This window comes from Strix aluco, chromosome 4, assembly GCF_031877795.1.
Source record: "Strix aluco isolate bStrAlu1 chromosome 4, bStrAlu1.hap1, whole genome shotgun sequence".
In the NCBI taxonomy this organism is placed as follows: domain Eukaryota; kingdom Metazoa; phylum Chordata; class Aves; order Strigiformes; family Strigidae; genus Strix; species Strix aluco.
In genome coordinates, this window is record NC_133934.1 from 124531408 (window position 1) to 124544892 (window position 13485).

The window sequence follows — 13485 nt, forward strand, 5'->3', positions numbered from 1 at the left end:
TTTTTCCCATAGGCTTTGCATGCAGTTTCATATCAGGAAGTCACAGCAGGTCGGCCATTTCCATGAATTTTTATTTTTAAAGGGGTTCTGAATGTGCCAGCTATTTTGGAATAACTCGCCCGAGCTAGGGTTACCATAAAGAGTGCAAACTCAAATGCCTCGCAGTGATGAAAAGAGCCTGGGGGGTTCTGTGCAACAGCGTTTACAGAGTTCCCATTTACTTTCTTGTCTTAGGGCTGCTTTGCTCAGAGCCTTAATTGAATGCTGCTAGTATGGCTTAGTGACTTGACTGGCTTTTGATTATGGTTCTGCCACTCACAGGCTCCATATAGGGTGTGTCAGGCTTTCCAGTGTAAGTGTCTATTTTCAGAAGTTATATTGCTCTGTTGTAGAAATTCACGCCAAGCAGAAAGTTGGCAGGAAACATCGCAACTCAAAAATGGAAAAAGAGACAGAGGAAAAAAATTCTGCCTGATGATTAATTAAGGAAACTCTGCCCTTGGGGATTTTGGGCTTTGCAGCTGGGAGAGAGATGGCAGTGTAGCAGGGGGACCTATCTAGATGTGGGGACCATAATGTGTAGTTGGGTGTCTTGAGGTATGGAAAGAAGCAAAGTAAGCTCAAGCCCATTCTACTCATGTTGCAGGCAGGTTTGGAGCAATAACCTATGAAGGCAGCACCCATGTAGTAGCAGGGCTACAGGGCTCAGCAAGTTCTCTGTGAGCCGGCATGGCAGGACCTGGAGGCCTTGCAGGTTCCTTGTCTCTGGTCCCTCCCGTTCAGTCCTGTTCTTCTTGTCCTGTTAGGGGCCAGTGCCTGATATACACGGAAACCCGAGGCAGTCTGAGCCTGCCCATTTTTCTGTGCAAGAGAGACAGGCCAAAAGCAGCATTTCATCAGCAAATAACAGGTTTTGTCCATTTTTGCATGGACTCATACAGGCATTTTAGTAGTGTTAAGCTCCAGTGAGACCAAGGGAGTAACACTCCTATATGCATTCAGGAATGCGGTTCTTTGCTACTACTAGACAAGTGGGGACTCACTGGATGCTGCAATGGTGAAAGATGCCATCATGCTTCCTGATCCTGCCAGTGTCCCCCCTCTGCCTGGGGTGGAAATATTTTTTAGTCCATCTTCTTTCCCCTGTTAGATAGACAAAACACGCCAAGATTCCTTGACGGAGCTCTGAAGATGCTTCGTATTGCCCCTGTTTGTTCAGTGGCTTGTCTCCCTTGCCCTCTCAAAGCCAAAGCTGCACCTATCAACCAACCATCCTTCCATCCAAGAGGGACCAATAGCAGCTCCTTTGTGCAGACAGCAGGCATCACCATCTCACATGCTCCTCACCTGGGGACAGGCGTATTTCTTGTGATGCCTTTTTACCTGCAGGTGTGCTGGGGGAAAGAGAGCAGCAGTCAAACTGGAAATGGGACCTGGCGCTGATCTGCAGTAGGAAGAGAGGTTATCAGTCTGGAATTCCTTAAGTGAGGCTTCCAAATGGTGGTGGTATGTGTTCCTGCTCTGGCTGGGACTAAGGCCTTCATCCGGTGAACAAACTGCATTGGAAGGACCACGTACCAGTTACAGCTCCTGTGGCTCAGACTAAATTGTAAATATTTGCAGTGAGATTTTTTACAGCTTGAAGCAAAGAAACCAAACTGCAATTCTCAGAATGTGAAGATGTTCTTACTCTAGTTCTTCTTCCATGTGAGAGAGTTCAAAGAACAGGTTGTAAGTATACTATTACCTGTTACAGCCTTTCTATTTGAAAGAGACACTGATAATATAAATGTAGTGTATTTCTCCCTGTGATCTTGTCTGTTTACAAAAGGATAAACAGAGCCTTTTCCTCTTTCCTTGAATACAGTAGAAACAAACACAGACTAGTTTCTGGACACACATTCCCAAGTCTGCTGGTCCTGACAAGGTCTGGCCTCAGAAGGGTCCCCCTCTCTGTGGCTTCTTGCTTTTCTCTCTCCTGTATCAAGCCAACACAAGCACATCAACCATGACCATGTCTGGGCAACCAGGGAAGTCCCTGACTTAGTGAAGTCCTGCCATGGAAACTAGATCTTTGGGACAGGGTTTCCATTGTTCATCTGTCTTTACTACATTAGAAAAGGATAGTTATTCTTTCTACTGAACCTGGAAGAGTATGCATGACATGTTTCTGACTATAATGTGATGTGTGGGGATTGTGGATTAAAGACTTGCCCCAAGGCTGTTATTAGCATTTTTCAGCATAATCATCAAGAGATGAAGGTGCACCATTCAATTTAGGTGTTTATCTCGAGACAGACCCAGATCTTTATATTGATTGGATTAGGAGACACAGTATTGCAGACCTGGATAGGCAGGGGATTGACCCACCCATTGCTCCTTTGTAGTTAGAAGCTATAAGAGCTCTAACAGCTGAAGTGCTGTGATGGATGGATACGTGCTTTTTAGAAGGAGGAAGGTGAGGCGTGCGAGAAGGTTATGCTCTGCACAGAAAGGAGCAGCTCAGATGCATGGAGATCTGCTATGGACTGTGTGATGAGCTGGTCAGGAGCTTATGGGCCAGGATCAGAGGGAAGGTCAACACAGGTAACATTGTAGTAGGCATCTGCTACAGATCACCTGGTCAAGAAGACAAAATAGATGAAGCCTTCTCTAGACAAGTGGAAGAAGTATCACTGTTTCAAGTCCTGGCTTTTATAGGATATACTGACTGACCTGAAATCTGCTGGGCAGGATACACAGTAGGGCACAAGCAATCCACATTTCTGGCGTGGCTCAGGGACAATTTCTTGACACAGGTGCTGGACAGGCTAAGTAGGGAGATGCTCTGATTGATTTGCTACTCACAAACAAGGAAGAAGTGGTTGGAGTTGTGATGGTCAGTGGAAGTCTAGGAGAGACCAAGAGGTGGTAGAATTTAAGATCATGAGAAAGCAGAGAAAGGTGAGTAGCAGAACAATGACCCTGGGTTCAGGAGAACAGACTTCAGCTTGTTCAGGGAACTAGCAAGCAGCTTCCCTTGGGATAATGCTGTGAAGAGTAAAGGCACTCAGAGGGTCAGGTGATCTTCAAGGATCATCTCCTCAAAGCCCAAGAATGGTCCATGCTGTTATGTAGGAGGCTAAGCGGGCAGTGCATGAGGCCAGCTTGGGTGTACAGAGAAGTACTGACTGAACTCAAACATAAAAAGAAAACATATAGTAGGGGGGAAGCAGGGACAGGCAATCACGGAGCAGTGTAGAACTACACAGGCATGCAGGGATGGGATTAAGAAAGCCAAATCTGGGCTGGAGCTGATAATTGGTGATGATGTGAAGAGCAACAGGAAGGTCTTCTACAGGTACATTCGTAGTGAAAGGAAGACCAAGAAAATGAGGGCCCACTGCTGAGTAGGGCATGTGATCTAATGATGAAGGACACACAAAAGCCTGAGGTTCTCAGCATTTTGTTGGCCTCAGTATTTACTGGCAGAGTCTGCTCCCAGGCATGCATGTCTAATGGCAGAGTTTGGAAGAGAGAGGTACTACCCACAGTTGAAGAGGGTGGTGCTGGGATCACTTAAGTAAACTGGACATATACAAATCCATGGGACCAGATGGGATGAAGTCCAGCTAGGCATAAGGAAGAAAACTCTTCACAGTGAGGGCTGTCAGGCACTAGAGCAAGTTGCCCAGAAAATGTGTGCAATTTCTATTCTTAGAGGCACTCAAAACCCAGCGAGATGAGGCCTTGAGAAACCTTCTGTTTCATTAAGCAGAAGATTGTATGAGAGTCCTGCAGAAGTCCTTTCCAACCTAATTTTTTCTATGATTCTCAGTAAGCATCTGAATATAAACTGAAGATCCCCTGGAAATGTGCCTTAAATTGTGCAACATTGGATGTAGCATGGCCTAAATGCCACACAACTCCCAATGGCCCATGAGAAATGCAAATCTAGAGGAGAAGGTGATAGTGGTAGTACAGAGACTGCAGCTGCCAGGAAGGTCTCTAACCTCTGGCTGTGAGGATTAACAGGGTTTAAACAGTGCTCTCTGCTGCTCCACTCTCATCTGTCACCCTTTAGGTGCACTGTAGGTACTCCAGGACTTCCTGTCCTGAACCTCCTAGTGCTCAAGGTGTTGGTGTCACACTCCTCCAAAGTCTTCATGAGTCCCTAACAGATTGTTCTCCAAGAGTCCTGTGTAGGCTGAGACCTCTCTGAGCCTGTGTTAACATCAGGGTGAGCAACTGTGGCAAGTGATAGCTGATCTGTTCTTGTTTCACCGAGCTGGCAGAGGTTACAATAGCAGTAGAATGTAGTGAAGGTCTTGCCATGGGTTAGTCACTGCCACACAAGCTCTCTGAGTTCCCTGGATGCATATTGAGGTTTCTAAGGTGGGCTGGCACCTATGCTACTGTATCTTCACAGCTCTTGGTACCTATCAGAGGAGCTTGCACCATGCACACCTCCCGTGCACAGTGCAAACATACCCCAAGATGACCGTGGGTTTCTTGTTAAGCTTTTACCTTGCCCCTGAATGGCTGCTGCTTCAGATGTTGCACAGCTGCTGGTTCAGCAGGTTCACACCCACAGAAAGGCTACCCTAGGTACTTCAGGTTTAATTTAGGTTTAATCAGTGTTTTGGACATGTTAACTTTCTTTATTTCAACACTATTTCAGAAGGGCTGCCTTGGAGGCTACTTAATCCTCTGGAGACTTCTGGTTAGAAGCATGAGCAGATTTTCCAGGCCCGTAGCAGCAGACTGTGTATCCCGACAAGCGAGACACTCTGTCCCCTGCTGACTGACTACATGGAGCCATGAATGTCCTGGAGCAAAACTCAGAAATTTTCTGAAGCCTCTCTGTGGATGTTGAAATCTTGGGGAGCAAAACACTACAAGAACTGAGCTTAACTTTGCAGTAAAGATTTAACTTTAAACAGGGCAAAGTTGCATGTGCCTATTAGCAATTAAGTAGACAATTTAGAAGTCTGTTCTCCTGAACCCAGGGTCATTGTTCTGCTACTCACCTTTCTCTTTGAACAGTAGTCCTTCTTCCTGATGTTGAGTCTGAACTATTGGCTGATGAAAGCCCAAATGTCAGTCCCATGTATAATCTCTCAGCAGTTGTACGACTATGGAAATGTGAGAAACCTTGCTGAGAGCATATCTGCATTAAAATAATAGGTTTCTGTGCAATTCTAAGTGTTCATTTCCGAACAGGGCTTGATTGCTGTGTTACTGTCCACTTGGCATGAGTAGAACTATGCTTTTTTAGTTTTAGACTTCTCCACAGTCAGAAACACCTAACTGTTGTGACTAGAATACCACTCAAGAGGGGACATTCTCTTCAAAGAAGGGAAAACTGATGTACAACACTGAGCAGAAGGTTGGTAGCAAAGCAGAGAAGTCAGGTAAAAATCCAGGAATCTAGCTTTAATATCAAGAGTCATTTACTGCTTAAATGGGCTTACATGTAATACAATAAGCACTGCAGGATAAGAATTGTCTCTGGATTATTTATTCTTTTTTTAGCAAATAACACTGAAAGATTCCTTTCAAAATAAACATCACTATACCCGGGACAATAAAGAGTTATCAAGTGAGAACAAACAGACAAATTGGCTCTGAGTTTTGAATTTCTCCATAATGTTCTAATTTAAAACAGAATAAGCAAATTAGAAAGGAAGCAGTGGAATAGTAACTTCATAGCATAAAAGAAGAGAATTCAAGTGTTAAGAAGACATTTACAAACACCACTATTAATGCCAAAACATTGTTTTACCTTTCCAGTGAGTTCTAGATGTGAGTCTTTGATCAGAAGTGTGTCTGTATGTTGTATTTTGACAGAATATTTTTCTGTGGTTTCACTTTGTCATCTGATGTATCGTCCAAGCCAAGCTTGTCCCTGATGAATTAATATCCATGGAGTCACGCACCAGGAGTGTGGCTCTCTCAGTACCCATTAGTCTAGGATCAAATTGGTATTTAATTGGTCCAATTTACAGAACTGACCCCTTGCTCTCACTCAAGCCACCCGTTGCAACAAAACATGGGCATTTCGGACCTGTCACATTCCTTCTCTCCCCTCATTTTCCCAAGCACCCACAGACCTTCTCACCCAAATTGGTGAGAGATATTCGGGCAAAATATGCCACTTAGTCCAAATCTTTCTGTCATGCTTCTGCTTCTCAATGAGATCAGCCATTTGCATGTTTTAGTTCATTTGCACCATCTGTAAACCTCCCCTGGGAGTACAGAGCATGGCTGAGTTCCCCAAATGGGGCCCTGCAAGAGGGAGCTGCTGAAGAGACTCCATGGATGCAAAGGAAGGAGAGAAAGAGGAGTCCACATGGGTGCTGGTATTTTGCCTGGGACCTTCATAGCTCTGAGAATGTCAGCAGATTTTGGAGATGGAGCACTGTTACTTGCAGTGTCCTTACAAGTGGGTCCCAGCTTCTCAGTCTCCCTGTCTTGGAGGGACAGAGAGGAGCCCCATGGCTTTTGAAGTCACACGTGCTTTTTGCCTTTCAGGGGAAGACAAGGACCCTGTCTGGTAACAGCACCTACACAACAGCCAGTTGAAGGTACTTTCAGTGCACAGCATGGAGTTATTTTGGTCTCAAAAAATGCAGTACCTTTGCTATTTATCCTTGAGTGTCTTTTACTAGCACTGTGTTTATTAATATGCACACGACTATAGCACCCTCTGTAACATCATCAATAATTCTCAATGCAATGACATTTGTAGTGGTGAGCAAAACGCAGGAGCTGGCCCTCATCAGTGGCAGACCGTCCAGTGACAACGGCAGTGTGTCAGAGACCTCGGTAATTCTTGGCTTGCTCTCACCTGGAAAAGGAACAGAAAGAAGGAGACGGAGCTCAAAAAGGCAAGTCGCAAAGGCATCCCCATAAAGTCTTAGTGGTTTTGCCAAGACAATTAAAAATGTTTTACAAGGAATCCAGTAGGTTTATAGGAAACTTGGAGATCTATGAATGTCAAGAGCTTCTCATCCTTACAAGGCAAAGTTGCTAGCACTGTGCTTATAGTTACTTCCTGAGGTACCCCATGCTTAGCAAATTCCTTAGCTCGCTCAATTCATGCTCTAGCGATGGTATTCTAGTTTGGCAAAAGGGAAATTAATTGTGTCCAACAACATGCCATCTTACTCTCTTCAGGAAAGAGGTGATACAGAGAGAGAGCAGATTCAACATATTCATTAGTTAATATTTACATCAAAGAAATGAGCTGGTCTTTTGGCTGACCTCTGAAAAAGGAAGCTTAATTTATTTGAGCATGTCATTTTAAGGGTTTTAAAAAATTGTATTTGATAATATTATGCAATAATTGAGGCACACATAGCATCTGGACCTGAGGGCTCTGTTGGTAAGTGTGCTTGCCGGTTCAGAGGGACACAAATTTCCTGGCACCAACAAGAGGGATACCTCACGGCTTTTTGAGGATTAAGCCTTGGTTCCCTGTGCTGACATTCTCCGTAAAGGTCAGTTAGCCTTTCCCGTGTCCCCTGTCAAACTCACTGACACTGAGCCCCTTTCCTTAGCTAAAGATGATTCAAGCTTTGGAACATGCCCTTACTAATGAGCTATTTTGGTTTCAGAGCCAGCTGTTTCTCTGGTGCAAATCGGTGTAGCTCTGATTTGAAGTAAAAGGAGATGACTTTGGCTTTGACAACCTTAGCTGCTTTGCCGGTATATCTGTTTTGGCAAACCCTCCAAGCAGACACACAACTTATAGCCACAAGAGAACGCTTCGAGCGGTAGGTCTGATTCCAGCTCCCTGCATCAAGGGACATAAAGCAGCAGAGGCTGCTTGGCTAATGTAACGGTATCAGTACGAGGCTTTAGCTGTCATGGCTATGAGCACGATTCTTTTGCAATCATGATGGAAAAGGCCAGTCTGACAAATCTCTTGAGTGTGGGCCAGGCCGAGGATCTGGCCGTATATTTAGATGCCCCCTACTGTCATTTTCAGTCTGTGTGCTGAAAGATCTGTGGGCTTCTCCATTCATCAGTGTCTCCTTGATATGAAGTCTCTTAAAAACTTCCCCCTTCTCTCCCTGCCCTTTGTGCCTTCCCAGCATGCCAGCCGCAATGCCGTGCTGTCAGCTGTGGCTTTGCCGGGTAAAACCTGTGCCTTCCTCCCAGGCAGGTCCTTCCTCCCCACAGTGCTAATGCTCCTGACAGCTCAACAGCAGTCGCTGGTCCACCAGCCCACCAACATGCCATCTGCGTGGATGAAGCCTCTGCTTCAGCCCCCAAGCTTGCCAAACCCATGCTCTGCTTGTTTCTTAGATCGGGTCACATTAATCTTTGAGTGGATTCTTCCACCTCATCCTTCCCTTCCTTCATGGTCAAAGAAACCTCTTGGTCTATGTCTCTATGTAACAATATAAGAGAGCCAACCAAAAAAGAGTAAGGGGCTTTAAGTAACCGTATCTCCATTGTATAGCTAGATAACTTGGGGCCAGCAATATCAGGTGCGTAGCCCAAGGACGTAAAGAAAGTCTGTGACAGAGCCTGCAATTATATCCAGTTTTCCTGAATCCCAGACCCTTATCTTAGTCATTAGAGCACCCATAACAGCTCTTTTCTACACTTATCCTTTAATGTACTAATGAATGCTTTTCCTTCCATATTTAACAATTTCTGTCATGAATTCTTTATTGTGTACTCAGATGCAGTCTGACAAAACCACATTTTCCCTTTACTAAAGTAATGGAAGCATATACTTCTGATGAGATTTGGCTTCTTCAGCTAATGGACCAGCAGGTTTTTTTCTGTTACTGAATTTTCCTTAATTCTTGAAATCAGTGCTGAGACAAGTCTATTCGTATGACATTTATCTGCTGATAAACTGGGATCGTGAATATAAAATCCAGACTTCTTACATCAGTCTGAACATACCAGACATTCTCTAGGTCAGTACTTGGAAAAAGCTGTCACAGGCAGCTTATGGGGCAAGAGTGGATTTTATACATATGACTTATACTCTAGTTTTAGCATAGGAATATCTGAAGCATGTATGGGTGACTCATTTGTTAAAATATTGAATCTTGAAGCAAGGAAATCATCTTGCTGATTGTGTTTCTGTGCTTTCTAGTATGTGTCATGGAAAAAATTGTCTGTCAGGCCAGACTTTGCCTCTGAGGAAGGTCATATTCCTTTAGCACCTGTTGATTAACACAATACCTGAAACTCCCTTGCTTACTTTTAATTATTAAGCATGATTGAAACCTCTGTGGGTATTTTTAATACTTGCTGGAATGCTGAGATAGTACATATTTACCTGTTCTGGCCTGCTGGGCTGCAAGAACCCTGAAGCAGTCATTTGTTTACATTCAGATTCTCATTCTGATGAAGTTTGCCCCAGAAGACTTCACAGCTGGAGGGTGCTATATCTGCTAACATCCTGCTGAGTGCTGCACTGCTCTTCCAGACCTCCTTCAGGGCTGGCTAGTTTTTGTCGTTTGGGTCTCTCAGGCACCATTTCTAGTACAGAGATAATGCAAAGCATTTTACACCCTGGAGGAAATGTCAGCTAGGTGGGATTACGTGACAGTGAAGGACCAAAGTGTCAGTATTGTGGATGGTGGGAGACTCTGATGGGTCATGGTCCTGTGGCAAATAACAGGTTGAAAACGATGTGTGAGCTACTCAGTGGAATCGCACAGAGTTAATGACACCTCCTGCCTGGCTTTCTCTCTGAGACCCAGTAGGACAGAGGTAGCCATCCCATGGATCATGGTACAGGAGGGCAGTCATGCAGAAGGAAGGAGGCCATGGTGAGGTACCACGGGTATGTGCGCTATGAGCTTGTCTGCAGAGGAGTTTGGCTGAGAAGGTCTCACCTTCAAATCACAGGATTTGAAGCATTGGATTGGGGTGATGAAGACATGCAAGGGACCCAGGGTAAGCCATGCCCTTTTACTCACCCTGTGGATGCTGCATGTCAGCATCCCCCCATGTCAGTAAAGGAAAGCAAGAGCTCTGTTGATGTGAATATATATCTGAAGCCAGTTACATCAGCTTTGTCCCAAATGCCAGGCATGTCATAGCAGAAATGCAGGTTTCAGCAATGCTGTTCAAGGTTCATAGGCTTTTCAAGAGAATTGTCAGCCCAGGCCAGTGCTGTTTGCATTACAACAGCATGAAAAATGGTGTGGAGGGAACCTAAATCAGCAGGTTAGGATTTTATTTCTGGACTGGAAAAAGAATATTTGCCTTGTGATTTCCCAACTCAGACTCTATGTGGACATCACTCATTTTTTTTTTCATTATTCCTATAATTTAATTGTGGGATTTACTCTTTGAAAAAACCCAAAACCAAACAAAACCAAAACACCACAACAATCTTTCAGTTGTGTTATTCAAAAGAAAATTTGTTAGCAGGATATGTGCACTTATTACATTAGAATGTTTATTGGTTGCTCATTTATTCCTTAAACTATGAGAGGAAGTTTGTTCTTTCTCATCTTTCCCAGCCTGGTTCTGTCTGGGAAAGCTGATAAAATCTCACTTTTTAACTGCAATTTTTCATCCTGTTTTTAGCAGACATGATGGTTGCAAATGAAAGGTGGCCACAGAGGGAGTGGCTAAAATGTCATTGTTGTACGGGCTGATGATTATTAGTCACGGTATATATTGGGAAAGACTCTTCATCATTTTATATGCCACAAAAATAGTTTGTTTTTGCTCTGAGCCCACTAAATTGCTGTTTCAGCTGGATATTTGTTGCAGCTTGTTTCATTACAAAATCTTTGGTCATCTGGATAGTATTTCTGTAGCATGGGTGAGAAGTCACAGTAGAAGCTCTAAAGCTTTATTAGGAAGAGAGTTCTGCTGTTACTGTTTACCGGGGGATAGACTATGAAGGGAAGATCGGATGTTTGTTAGAAATGCCAACACTATAATTTATTATTTTTTGGACATCCTTTCTACTTACATCATGTATAAAGCCCCTTTCAGTAGGGGCTCAATATATGTAAAATATCATAGGCAAAAGTGTATGGGAACATCCTCTTCGAGCTTTCCCTTCCAAAGGAAATCATACAGTAGTTAAACATAGTATTTTCTGAAATGCTGCATGCATATGGGTGTGGAATTGAACATGCTTAGAGCTCTCTGAAATGCTTCTCATGCTGCTATTAATATACACATTTTGCTAACGGCTTGCATTATCGACAACATTGTTGTTTACTGTACTCGTTTAAAAAATAATGGTATGTGTAATTCTCGGCAAGATGATACAAACATAACTCACGTAATGAAAACTGGTTCAAAAAGAGACTGAAGACCTCATTGTTCAGTGGAATACATAATCTGCTGACTGCTCTGTTCAATTTGGGCTTCAGACTGTAAACTCCTGGGTCAGGTTTTTTATAATCTTGGTGTGAGCTGTCTGATTGAAGCACAGACAATGGAAGGGCAAGCCAAAGGCTCCAGATCTTACTGGCATATTGTTATACCAGATTCCCAATTTTAATTTATGGCAAAAAATACATGTTTATCCCATGAGATGGATAAGAAGAACTCAAAATTGTGATTTTAATGGCAATGGGTGGTAGTCTGAATCTGCAGCACCTTGAAACAGAGAGCTGAGAGATACGAACCAACCGATCCTCCCAGGGTAGTGCTAATTTCCAGACCTGTCCCTCAGTCAGACCATCAGTGCCTCAGTTCCCAGTTCCCATCTAAGAGGGTGCATTGTAAAATACAGAAGAACGAGATGATCCCAGTCCTTCCTGAGTAAAGCAGAGATCGGCATGGCTGTGGTGACAGCATTCCCCCTTTGCACTACTGATGTGGCCTTTTTTCTGAAGAAATGGCAAGATTTACTGCTTTGGGGATGGATTCTGTTTTGCTTCTGGAGGTGTAAAAGAGACTTCCTACCTTGGAGTGAGAGTGAGGATGGAAAGATGTAGTTTGTACAGCACTGGAATTTTTCTCTTAAACTATTTTTTAATAAAAAAAAAATAAATGATGCACTCACTGAGACCTAAACTGATTGTAAATGTCTCATTTTGAAAATTGTGGCAGATTTTACCCTTTTGATAATTTCACATTTAAATAAAATATTTAAATTATTTACGTTTTTTTTTTTTTTTTGTAATTTAGGCTAACTCAAATGATTGGTATGAAATAGCTTGATTTACTCCAAGCATTTTTTATGGCTGCCCTCTGAAAAATGTTAGTCATCTAATTTATTCAACTAATTCAAACTAGGAAATCTGCCAAATTCTTGAAAATTCTCCAGCGACAGGAAAGGATTATACTGTGGCTTCTCTAAAGTCTGGTGTTTTTTTTATTTAGCCTGCTCACAGCTTTACATAGTGGACAACAACTTGTAGTATTGACTAATGGTTTCTTTAGCACTGGGTTAACTTTGGCATATTTGAGGTACTGGGACTCTCTCTGCAGAAAAGCAGGCAATGACACACAGCTCATTGAAAGGCTAATTCTTTGATGTCTTTTATGACCCAAACAGGAGAGAACTGGCCTCACCCACAGGCCAACCTGTATTTATCCAAGCTGCTTGCTCCATTGTACCTTTTCCTGGTGCTAACGGGCTGTGTGAAGGAGGACACTGTGTTCCTTACCCTGCTTCCAATGCTGGTGAAGGCAGAGGCTTGTGTGTGGCTGCAGCAATGTTCTCTCCTATCTCTGCAGGTTTCAGGCTGAAGGGGGTCCCTGATGGCCAAAGGAGTCATGACATTTTCATACATAAATACACACTTTTGACTCTGTGTTGACACACAGACGGTTCATGATCTTAAATAACACTTGACTGGCATATTCTCCTTTGATGCTAACACAGTCATTCTGATTATGGCAGACTTCTGCCTATGAAATGCCAATAAAGAGAGTTTGGACAATTAATACTGCCTGATGACAGCAGGATTTTTAATATCCTGCTCTAACGTAGCTAGCGAACTCCTGTTTAAGAAGCTATTCTTTTCTCCTAATCCTATTTATAACTTGTTAGGTATAATTTGTAAATGGCCAACACTATCTTAGGCACTTTATAGACATAGTTTATAGCATTATTTTTTAACTGCATTGAATTTACCTTGATGCTAAACAGATAATCCACTATTGCGCAACTATTTTCCAAAGCTTATTCTTCAAAACTGAAGGAGATTAATTTTTATTTTTTGATGTGCTTCTACAGCTTCCCACTTGCTGGTCTGAACTTCTGGTGTGTAGTTCCAAATTCAAGAAAAAATGAAAACTATCAGTAAGACGTGCAGTTTAGTTCTGCATTTGAGTGTGCACATCCATCCAGTGTAATGTCCCTGCTTTTTTCCCTTGCACATAAATATTAACTTTTAGTGAAAGCCTCATTTTCAGTCTGTATATAAAATGTATTTGCACCAAAGTATCCACTCATCAAGTGTACACACAAAAATGGCACTTATAACCAGGCATTTCCTCATTTCAGTTCAATTTCTAAGTACACAGACAGTTGCTTAAATGGGCAGTTAGCTG